A 13,083-nucleotide genomic window follows, 5' to 3' on the forward strand; every position below is an offset into this window, starting at 1 on the left:
CTTAGATTTTTTAACATTGAGTTTTAAGCCAGCTTTTTCACTCTCCTCTTTCATGCTCATCCAGAGGCTGTTTAGTTCTTCTTTGCTTTCTACCATGAGGGTGGTGTCATCTGCACATCTGAGGTTGATATTTCTCCTACAATCTAGATCCCAGCTTGTGATACATCCAGTCCAGGATTTTGCATCATGTACTCTGCATATAAGTTAAGTAAGCTGGGTGACCATAAAAAATCTTCATAGAAAACATACTGGCCATAGCAAACACACTCTTCCAACAACACAAGAGATGACTCTGCACATGGACATAACCAGATGGTTAATACCGAAATCAGATTGATTATATTCTTTGCAGCTTGAAGATGGAGAAGCTCTATACAGTCAGCAAAAGCAAGACCTGGAGCTGACAGTAGCAGGTCATGAGCTCCTTATTGCAAAATTCAGGCTTAAATTGAAGAAAGTAGGGAAAACCACTAGGTAATTCAGCTATGACCTAAATCAATCCTTTATGATTATACAGTTAAGGTGATGCATAGATTCAAGGGATTAGATCTCACAGACGGAATATCTGAAGAACTGTGGGTGGAGGTCTGTAACATTGTACAAGGTGCAGTGACCAAAACCATCCTAAAGATAAAGAAATGGAAGAAGGCAAAGTGGTTGTCTGAGGAGGATTTACAAATAGCTGAGAAAATAAGAGAAGTGAAAGGCAAAGGAAAAAAGGAAAGATATACCTAAAAAATGCCAAGTTCCAGAGAATACCAAGGAAAGATAAAAAAAAGTCCCCTTAAGTGAACAATGCAAAGAGATAGAGGAAAACAATATAATGGGAAAGACTATAGATGTCTTCAAGAAAATTAGAGATACAAAAGGAAAATTTCATGCAAGGATGGTCATAATAAAGGACAGAAATGGCAAAGACTTAACAGAAGCAGAAGAGATTAAGAAAAGGCGGCAAGAATACACAGAAGAATTGTACAAAAAAGGTCTTAATGACTCAGATAATCATGAGGGTGTGGTCACTCACCTAGAACTAGACAACCTGGAGTGTGAAGTCAAGCGGGCCTTAGGATGTGTTACTGCAAACAAAGCTAATGGAGGTGAAGGAATTCCAGTTGAGCTATTTCAAATCCTAAAAGATGGTGCTGTTAAAGTGCTGCACTCAGCATGTCAGCAAATTTGGAAAACTCAGCAGTGGTCACAGGACTGGAGAAGGTCAGTTTTCATTCCAATCCCAAAGAAGGGCAATGCCAAAGAATGTTCAAACTACCATACGATTACACTCATTTCACATGCTAGCAAAGTAATGCTTAAAACCCTTTCAGTTAGACTTCAGCAGTATGTGAACCAAGAACTTCAGGAGGTACAAGCAGGATTTAGAGAAGGCATAGGAACTAGAGATCAAATTGCCAACATTTGCTGAATCACATAGAAAGCAAGGGAATTCCAGAAAAACATCTGCTTCTGTTTCATTGAGTATGCTAAAGTCTTCAACTGTGCAGATCACAACAAACTGTAGAAAATTCTTAAAGAGATAAGAATACCAGTCCACTTTACCTGTTTCCTGCAAAACCTGATTGCAGGTCAAGAAGAAACAGGTTTAGATTAGAGTACATTTTGTTCTCACTAATTTGGAAATGTGCATTATTGCAAGCCATATTAACATTTCTCAAGAAGAACCCATCATATCTAAAAAGTATTCCTTATAGCCTCTGAGTTTTAAAAGCCCCAGTGGAGTAATTCCTAGAAGCTATATACTGTGTCATTTTTGAGTAGTTAATATCCACTATACTGAGGCATGACTGAATGGAGTTCTCATATGCCAAGGCGTTCAGACTCTGTATGTATCAGTCATCATCTTACACTACTGATGTTTGGGTTTTACTTTTTCACTTGTCCTGGTAGAAACAACTGCTACTCTTATTACTGGAAATGCCTTAGAATCTTGCTTTCTTCTAAGTTCATGCATTTACCAGTATCTATATAGTGTGGGAGATTTGGAGATATAATGTGCACACAGACATGTCCAGATTTAAATACAAGAGTCTCTATCTTGTACTTATGAAAGCTTTGGCAAGTACTTGAAATAAGATCGGAGTGATGGTACTGTAGACATCATCACATCATACTATAGTTGGAAAGAGTTTATATAGATACAGAGATAAATATAGATACAGGTAGTATAGCAACAATGCCTAAAGGGATAATCACTCAAAATTTTTATTATGAGTACTGTTATTCTTTTATTAACTCACAAACATTCCTTGAGAGCATGTGTATTAAACTATTTTATTCAAGAAATACTGCAAATTACATTTAAAGTTGGAATATAAAATGTGCACATAGTTATGTTACTACTAATAAGTGATGATTATGGTAAGTAAAATGTAAGTCAGTTACTCTTATAATTTACAATGACTGTGATGTTAATTTCACTGATAGCATAGTATATATATATAGTACAATATATACTATTATGCTATAATGTATAGAGACTGACTGCTGATTTATCAAAATAAATAATAACTTCAGAATTGAGTGGAGTGATTGTTTAATTTTTTAATTTTAGTGTTGAAGTGTAGTCGGTTTACAATGTTGTGTTAATTCCTGCTGTCCAGCAAAGTGGCTCAGTTATACACGGAGTGATGCCTTTAAATGCAGAAAGGATAAGTCATTCACAATCTAGAATTTTATAATCAGCTATCATATGTTTCAAAAATGAAACAAAATCAAAATCTTTCAGACAACAGATTGACAGGTTCAGTTGACTACAGGTCTGTACTGAAAGATGCTCTAAAGGAGTTCTTCCAAGCAAATAAAAAAGTTCCAACCTGAAAGTACAGGAAATTAGAATAGTCTCTGGAAAGACTAATATGTGAATAATGCAAAAAAAAAGATAACTTTTTAAAATGATGTTGAAAATATCTTCAAAAGTTTAGTTATATTTGAAGTTAAAATATATGACAATAAAAGCGAAAAGGAGTGGGAAACAATAAGAATCAAAATGTTACACTGTTCTTAATAGTGAGAAAAAATAAAAAATATTAACATATAACTTAATAAATGAAAGGTGGAAGCTACAATAATAGGGGATAGGAAAGCAAAGTTAGTCAATTACTTACTGTGAGTTAACCTTATTCATAAAAGGAAGGAAAAATGAAACAGAACAGATGGGATGAATAGAAAACAAGAGGCAGATTGAAACCCAGCTGTATCAGTGATCACTTTGAGTGTTAAAATTCAACAATTTTAAAAAGATAAAAGCTCTTTGAACTGAAATATATTGAGCTGAAACATATATTTGGGTTTCAACTGTGACAATATAAAACACTTATTTCTAACTGCTAAAAAACAAAAAGGACTAGTTTCTGCTACTCCTTAAGTTACACTAACATCGACATTTCCTAAAGCTGCCCTAAGATGTATTTTTCTACTAATTTTTCCTCCTCTAGTCCCAGGATTGCAACCACTAACATCCTTAAAAGACAAAGTCAGATGATAACTAAGTGAGAGAAGTAGGTAATGGCTTCCTCTTTGTGCTGAGATCTAAATTATCTTTATTTCTGAGGTACACTTGGCATACAACAATAAGGTAGTTTCAGGTGTACAACCCAGTGACTCAATATTTGCATGCATTACAAAATGATCACCACACTAATCTAGTTAACATGCATCCCCACACATAGTCACAACTTGTTGTCCTTGTGGTAGTAATTTGAAGATCTATTCTCTTCAGTTCAGTTCAGTTCAGTTCAGTTCAGTCACTCAGTCGTGTCCGACTCTTTGTGACCCCATGGACTGCAGCACGCCAGGCTTCCCTGTCCATCACCAACTCCAGGAGTTTACTCAAACTCATGTCTGTTGAGTCAGTGATGCCATCCAACCATCTCATCCTCTGTCGGCCCCTTCTCCTCCTGCCTTCAATCTTTCCCAGCATCAGGGTCTTTTCAAATGAGTCAGTTCTTAGCATCAGGTGGCCAAAGTACTGGAGTTTCAGCTTCAGCATCAGTCCTTCCAATGAACACCCCGGACTGATCTCCTTTAGGATGGACTGGTTGGATCTCCTTGCAGTCCAAGGGACTCTCAAGAGTCTTCACCAACACCATAGTTCAAAAGCATCAATTTTTCGGTGCTCAGCTTTCTTTATAATCTAACTCTCACCTCCATACATGACTGCTGGAAAAACCATAGCCTTGACAAGATGGACCTCTGCTTTTTAATATGCTTCTAGGTTGGTCATAACTTTTCTTCCAAGGAGCAAGCGTCTTTTAATTTCATGGCTGCAGTCACCATCTGCAGTGATTTTGGAGCCCAGAAAAATAAAGTCTGTGACTGTTTCCCCATCTATTTGCCATGCCACTCTCTGAGCGACTTTCAAATATGCAATACAAGCTTATTGACAATAGTCTATTGACTGTTAACTATAGTCACCATGCTGTAGATTTTACCTCCATGACATTCATTGCATGACATTCATTGTAAGTTTGTTTCTTCTGAATTATCTCACCCATTTCATTATGTCTTTTTGGACCATAATTGGATTCCTTGGCGCTACATGTCAAACCTCAAAATTCTAGATTTCTTGTTTCAGATGGGAATAAAATGAATTCCTTTACATCACTTAGCCTCACTTTCTGAAACTTTTTAACAAAATTACTAATAACCACCCTTGATATTTTACAGAGTGCTGTGAGGATGAAATAAAACAAAAGATGTGAAATGCTTAGCATATCACTCAGTCTATATAAAAGATGCCTCTTGTTATCAGAGAATGCCATCCAAGGTCATGTTTACTGAAGAATCACAACAATGTTACTGTGAAGAAAAAGACCTCAAGCACTGACACCCCCTTGTAATAAAATTAAGTGAACAAGGTTGCCCTGGACACCAGGTTCTTTGCACTATAATGAGACTGAATGAAACCAGATTTGTATCGAAGAGTCTGACGACAGATGTCTTGAAGGGCATTACTCTGACATGAAGCTCTCAGGAACAAGTCCTCCTGGGATCTATCCACAGCTCCATGCCTCATGTACTGAATATTTTAATTAAAACCTTTCCTATGGGGACCAAATACTTAGGAAACTTCCTAAGGAAAGTCACGGGTGTATGAGTTGCTATTTCTTCTCCAATAAACCCATCTGTTCCCAAAAATAAAGAAAAAGAGGTTATTAACACTCTTGGAAGCAGCTGATGTGGACATCAGAGCAGGAAGGAAAACACAGGCTGGGACACTGAACCAGTCACAAAGGCTTCAGACAGCATTACTTCCATCAGTGCTGTGGGATTTTTTTCTTTTCCTTTTGGAAGCAAATATCCTTCTGTGTCTATTGTGCCCTTTGAATTTGGAAGCCATAATACATCTAGAAGTAAAATCTAGCAAATCACAAGCATTCCTACTTTACTTTATTCACCCAACACTAATCTTACTTCCCTTTTATGCATATTGCACACCTTCTAATGAAATTTTATTTCTTGCTTTTCTTACAATCATATATGAGTTAAGTAGTTTTCAAAAAATTCATTTCTAAGTGGTATAGAGAGACCATGCCCTCTCATTCTTACACTTAGTAATACTGACATCTTCCACAAGTGACTCCAGAGGTTTCTGCAGATGGAAGGAGAGAGTGCGATAAAAATGCATTGTAGATAATCACTATACACTCCTATCATTTTGCAAGGAAATTTCTTTGTGTGTAGGAGGAAAACTTTCAAAACAAGCATGTATTTGTTCTCTGCCACAATCCAAAAAGTTAGTGTCAATTCGAATTTTATCAATATGATTGCAAGGGAGCCTGAAGTATAGAGAAAACAAACAAGAAGTGAGAAATATGTTTCCAAGGGTAAACATACATTGGCACATCATAACTATATGAAGTTAATAGTTTACATTAGGGTTCACTCTTAGTGTTCCATATTCTATGGATTTGGACAAATATATAATGAAATTCGCTCAGTTCAGTCTCTCAGTCGTGTCCGACTCTTTGCAACCCCATGGACTGCAGCATGCCAGGCCTCCCTGTCCATCACCAGTTCCCAGAACTTGCTCTAACTCATGTCTATCAAGTCGGTGATGCCATCCAACCATCTCACCCTCTGTCATCCCCTTTTCCTCCTGCTCTCAATTTTCCCCAGCTTCAGGGTCTTTTCAAATGAGTCAGTTCTTCGCATCAGGTGGCCAAAGTACTGGAGTTTCAGCTTCAACACCAGTCCTTCCAATGAATATTCAGGACTGATTTCCTTTAGGATGGACTAGTTGGATCTCCTTGCAGTCCAAGGGACTCTCAAGAGTCTTCTCCAACACCACAGTTCAAAAGCATCAGTTCTTCAGCATTTAATTTCTTTATGGTCCAACTCTCACATCCACACATGACTACTGGAAAAACCATAGCTTTGACTAGATAATGATATTATCCATCATTATCATATTACACTGAATACTTTTACTGCACTAAAAATCCTTTGTGCTCCATCTACTCATCCTTTCCAAAGCCCTGACTCCTAACAAGCACTTGTCTGTTTTACAGTCTACAACACTTTACCTTTTCCAGGATGTCATATAACAAAGTCACATAGTTGATAGTCTTTTCAGACTGGTGTCATTCATTTAGAGGTATGAATTTGTTTCCTCCATGTCTTTTCACCACTTGATAGCTCATTTCTTTTTAATATTGAATAGCATTCTATTGTTTGGATTACACAGCTTATTAGTCCATTCATTTATTGAAGGACATATTATATGCATCCAAATTTTGGCAGTAATGAATGAAGATGCTATAAATATCCTTGAGCTAGCTTTTGCCTGGGCATAAGTTTTCACTTCCTCTGGGTAAATACCAAGTAGAACAAGTGCTAGATTATGTAGTAAGAGTGTGTTTCGTTTTGTAAGAAGCTGGCAAACTGTCTACCAAAGAGGCTGCAGCAGCCTGCCTTCCTGTCGGCAATGAGTGAGAGGCCCTGTTGCTCCACAACCTTCGTGGCACTTGGTGATTCTGAGTTCTGCACATGGCCATTCTAAAAGATGTGCAGCAGTCTTCCATTGTTGCTTTAATTTGCCTTTTCATGATGGCATAAAATGTGGAGAATAACTTAATTTTAAACATTAATGGTTTGGGAATTTTTTAAAGATTTTATCTAAGATGAGGAGGACTCTTCGGGGCTGGCGTCATGAGCATAAATCCCGTTCGTCACTCGGACTTTATGCTTAGAAGGCTCTGCTCTGGGTTTAACACTCTGCTCTGGCCAACTTAAAATTATCATACATCTTTAACAAAGTGCTCGACATTTTGGTTTTTCCACTGGGATCTGCAAATTATGTAGCAAAAATGATTCTTCACACTTAACAGCTCCAAGGAGGTTTTCACATTTTACAAGGAAAACTCACAGAAAATGAAGAAGTCAGATCCTTTTCTCCAAAAACGAGATATCCCCTCCCTATCAGGAGAGATAATCTGTTCCTACATTTTTGCCTTGGTTCTGAAGGATATACACTTAATTATCTTTGTCACTCCATAATGGGACGTGCTGACCCTTCAAGTCAAACCACAGGAGCCCTCGATGTGATTTCAGACATCACATGAAAAAGTGGTGTACTAAAGGCTTCCCATATATGAGTCCAGGGTTTGAAATAAATATACAGTTTCATATGCTTTCTATTACACATGTGTTCCAAATCACTTAACCTAGAAAGAAATATTCATAGAAAAACCAGTATATAGTGAATTGATAATTCAAAGAAATCCTTTTTAGATTCAATTAATTAGATACTGTTTTCTTTGTAAAAGATATCTATCAGATCTCTGAATGAGTCTTAGTGTTCTGATATACCCAAAGTTAAAAGTCACCCTACATTATTCTTGGAGTGTGGTAAGTATCGGTCAGCTGAACCTGTAATTTGAGCCTGAATGGATCGATCAGTTGAAGACCTGACACTACACAGGAAGGAAGGAGCATAAAATGTGTCCTGGGCTGAGCATCTGAAGACAAAAGAGTCAAGTCTTACTGTAAAACTAATGCTGTTGGTTTTTTTTTTTTTTTTATTTCAGTGAATTAAAATATGTTTTCTTTAGTTTCCCTTGTCTTATATGCCGCTATTCTTTTTTCATTAAAGTTATCACATGAAGATGTTACTCTGGGTAACGAGTCAGTAAAGATGGATATGGAGCTGAATAGAGATTCTCATCTGGTGACATCCCTGCTGGCCCAGTGGCTAAATGTCCACTTGCCAGTGCAGGGCCCAGGCTCCATCCCTGGTCTGGGAAGACCCCACATGCTTGGGAGCAACTAAGCCCATGAGTCACAACTACTGAGCCGGTATCCTGGAGTCCCCGAGCCGAAGCTACTGAAGCCTACACTCCTAGAGCCTGTGCTTCAAAACAAGAGAAGCCACCACAGTGAGAAGCCTGTGCTGGCAGTGAAGAGTGGTCCCCGCTCCCCGCAACTACAGAGAGCCAGCGTGAAGCAACAAAGACCCAGCAGCCGTAAAGAAATCAAATTGTTTTAAAAAGGCGCTCATGTAATGATGCTTATTATCACTGAAAAAAAGAATAAAACAAACAAGAGCACTCAGAATGAGGATGTTTGGCACAAATATTAAAATGAAATGATTTTACTTTCAAGTAAAATGTTTCTAAAAATAAAATTAATATCACAGAGCAAATGATCATTTCTATTTAAAAATATATAGGTTTACATTTAAGAATGTATTATCAGACACCAAAAACATTTTTCCAATTATACTATAAAACTAGACAAGTCTAGTTTGTCTCTTGAACTCAATTGTTTGTATATCCATGAATTATATGAGTTGCATGTGATTTGCATGAATAAAATGCATATAGGCTTAAATAGGCATATGTACTTAAATGCATATGTACTTAAATAGGCATGTGAATATAAATGTGCATATGAATGTGGATGATCATGGAAACAAATATACAATAAAATGTAATTCAAAAGAAATCTTAAAAATATAAATTATAGGTTCATGGTTGACGCTTCCAAAGTTATTTTTCATGAGATCTCACTTTGTCCACACATTTGCTTCACAGATTTAAAAAGAACTTGAGAAGGTATGTCAAAATTTTACATAATCGTTAGCCTAGCAAGTCAATACTTTCCCTAGCTTGACTGAACTATATCAAACCATCTTATTTGTTTCTTTATAATTAAAATATGTATCTTAGAGAAGACTTTGCTTTCCCCACAGCCTTTTTTAAGGCGCTCTTGACCTCTTTGTTCCTTAGGCTATAGATCAGTGGATTCAGCATGGGGATGACCATGGTGTAGAACACAGACGCCATTTTGTCTGTGCCCATGGAGTGGCTGGAGCCGGGCTGTAGGTACATGAAGGCGCCTGCCCCATAGAAGATGGAGATGGAAGTGAGGTGGGACGCACAGGTGGAAAAGGCCTTCTGATGTCCTGATGAGCGCACCCTCAGAATGGTGACAAAGATAAACAGGTAAGAGACCAGGATGACCATGATAGTAAAGACGATATTGAAGCCTGCCAAAATAAAAAACACCATCTCACTTCTGTTGCTGTCTGAACATGAGAGAGCCAGGAGAGGAGTAGCATCACAGAAAAAGTGATCAATCACATTGGTTCTGCAGAAAGAGAGACTGAATGCATTCCAAGTGTGCACAGAGGCCTCCAGAAAACCAAGGACGTAGCAGCCTACCACCATCCAGGCACACACCCTTGGTGTCATGATGGTGGTGTAATGGAGTGGTTTACACACCGCTGCATGACGGTCATGGGCCATTGAGGCCAAAAGAAAAGTTTCTACAATCAGAAAGACAGCAAAAAAAAATACAACTGAGCAGCACAAGCATTGTAGGAAATGACCTTGTCTCCTGTGAGGAATCCTGCCATCACTTTGGGAGTGACGGCTGTGGAGTAAGCAAAGTCCACCAGAGAGAGGTGGCTGAGGAAGAGGTACATGGGGGTGTGGAGACGAGAGTCCAGCAGGATCAGCGTGACCACCCCCAGGTTCCCAACCAGAGTGAGGAGGTAGATGAGCGCGAACACGAGAAAGAGTGGGATCTGCAGTTGTGGGTCATGGGTTATCCCGGCAAGAATGAACTCAGTCACGACCGTACTGTTCTCTGGGGGAAGCATTTGTGCAGTATGCGAACAGCCTATATCAATGAAAAAAGAAAGGCTGGTTAGTATCTGAACTTAGAACTCTCATGATGCCCAAGATTGCCTTATATCAGAATTTTCTGTGTTAACCTAGGCATAACAACAAAAGGTAATTTTTAAATATTGGTATAAATATGAAATGCTCTACCTTTAAGAATTTTGAAGATACTATAACCCAATCTTCTATCCTCATAAATGATTGAAACTAAAGTTCTGAGATGGAAAGAGACATACAAAATTATCAGAAAAATCTGTCAAATGTGAGATTTGTTATAGGACTTCCCTGGCAAGTCAGTGGTTAAGACTCCATGCTTTCAATGCAGGGGGAGGCAAGTTCGATCCTTAGTCAGGGAACTAATATTTCACATTCAACACAGCATGGCTGAAAAAGAGAAAGGGGAAAAAAAAAAGCCAATTCATTGGAAAAGACACTGTTGCTGGGAAAGACTGAGGGCAGGAGAAGGGGGAAACAGGATGAGATGATTGGATGGCATCATCATCTCAATGGACATGAGTTTGAGCAGACTCCAGGAGACGGTGAAGGACCGAGAGGCCTAACGTGCTGTAGTCCCTGGGTTTGCAAAGAGCGGGACATGACTGAGCAACTGAGCACTCTTGCACCCTCACTAGACACTGTTTTTCGGTTACAACCTGTGAAGTGCTGTTGATCATTTTGTTACTCATAATAATTTCTTTATCTTAATTTAAGCTTCATATCCCAATACTGTATAAGTAGACCTAAGTAATGAATTAAACTATGATAGTTAGAAATTACTGAGCACTTTCTATTTTCAGGGCACCACATACATGCTCTACCCCCATTGATTTATTACCTCACTGTGTGAGATATTATCTCCATTTAATATATGGGAAACTGAAGCTTACTCACAAGGAGTTACAGACTGAAGTCCTTAAAACTAGTAAATTGCAGAGCTGGTATTTGAACGCACATCATTTTGAATCAGAGCCTGAGTTCTCAATCACTAAGAAATATTCTCCTAATATTGTATATATAACCCAAATTCTCTACCACAGCCCTGGGCACAAAAAAGTTACTCATTATATCAACCTACTCATGAATGACTGACTTACTGATTTCATAAGCAATGTGGGGAAATAAAAAGCATGGTCTTTGGAATCAAGAATACAACTTGCTAGTGGGAACTTGGCTAACACAGTATATTTCTGAATCCTAACTGAGTGACAAGAGCTATATCCATACAGGTTTATAGTTGAATTCCTCTCCCTTCTCTCCAAAAGAAAAAAATGAAAAAAACACCTCTACATTTAAAAGTAACATAAGTTTTCCATAATATCAATTAGTAGGCTCCATAACGGGCTGGAATTTGTTCAGTAATCTGTCCAGCATTCATTTTCTCTTCCAGTACTAAGTAAGCACTTACAGTATATCAGGTTGTGTGCTAATTGTAAGGTATACAATGAAATTAGAAACCTATTCCCTGATCAGGAAGTACAGAAGACCAAGAAAGATACACAAAATGGTCATCACTGTGGGATAGCTTATTCTTTATTGCCAAGCAGAGAGCATTACTTTTGTCCCTCAGCCAGGGGGATCATACCATGGTCTCATTTACACTCTAGTTCAGGAAAGGCAACCCACTCCAGTAGTCACCCCTGGAGAATCCCCTGGACAGGGGAGCCTGGCGGGCTACAGTCCATGGGGTCTCAAAGAGTAGGACATGACTTAGCGACTAACGCTTTCACCAGCCAATGTATCCACTAGTTAATCATTCCAGATGCCCAATGCCAGCAAAGTTTCAGAATGATAACTGAACTGACAGGGACTTCCCTGGTGGTCCACCAGCTAGGACTCCATACCCCCAGTGCAGGGGGCCTGCGTTCAAACCCTGATCAGGAAACTAGATCCCACATTCTACAAGGAAGATCCTTTTATATGCCACAACCGAGACCTGGCACAGTCAAATAAATAAAAATAAATAAATAAATAAATAGTTTTTAAAAACTGATAACTGGAGTCCATGTCCTCCCATTCCTATAAATTGTTCATTCTGGTGTGATGTTTATACCTTTTCTTTCCTTTTATAATTGTTCTCTTAATATGGGTCCCCCTTGTTTATTTCTCTCTGTTCTTATTCTTTTTAATGAATGAAGTTATGTGCTCTCCAGATTATAATAAATTTTCCATTGAGACACAATTTGATACTCTCAAAGATTTTAGAATCAGCCAATGGAGCTAATATTTTGATACTCCAAAAGAGAAAACAAAAAGTAATTAAGCTTCAACAACTTGTCCAAGTTCTAGAAGCTCATGCATGGCAAAGCAAGGACTCAAGACCCTCTTGTTCATTTTATTTTTTTACAAAAGTAAATACATATCCTGCTTACGAATTTCTTTGATGTGTGTGACACAATCTCTTTTGAAAAATCACAGACACATAATGACATTCAAAGCATTCAGTATTCAGTTGTGAATAAATCAAGAGGGAAAAAGGTGTCTTGATGTATTTTCCTGGTTACTGCTGCCCCTGAAAATTCATACAGATCATAGATTTGATTGGAGGCTTACCTGGTTCCCTGAACAATGAACAGGCAAATTCAGCACTTTCACATGTGAGTTTCAAATCAGAAATTCAATCCATAAAAGATAAAAAACACTTTACTGCGATGTTCTTTAGTGTTTGACCAAAAGGGAAAAGTTCTCCAGAACAAAGAGATATTGACAAAAAAATATTTAATGCCAGGGAAGCAGCTAACATGAATTGTATGCTAAGAGCAGCTGATCAGTCTTCTCAGATAAGTCACTTACTTGCTTTAAGTCACTATATATTCATCTATATAATGGAAATATTAGAAAGGCAGCCCTCAAACAACATCCTTCCTGAAAGACCGAGAGACTCCTGTAATGTCCTGAAAAGGAGCGCTCATCATAATCATAACCAAAGTCCTGATTATTTGCAGCT

The 13,083-nt window shown here is 38.1% G+C and overlaps 1 pseudogene; it reads right to left on the reverse strand.

The window, feature by feature from the left end:
• Nucleotides 1-8,721: 8,721 nt before the first annotated feature.
• On the reverse strand, nt 8,722-10,340 carry LOC122450396 (annotated as a pseudogene).
• Between the last annotated feature and the right edge of the window lie 2,743 nt (nt 10,341-13,083).

Source organism: Cervus canadensis, chromosome 11, assembly GCF_019320065.1.
Source record: "Cervus canadensis isolate Bull #8, Minnesota chromosome 11, ASM1932006v1, whole genome shotgun sequence".
NCBI lineage: Eukaryota > Metazoa > Chordata > Mammalia > Artiodactyla > Cervidae > Cervus > Cervus canadensis.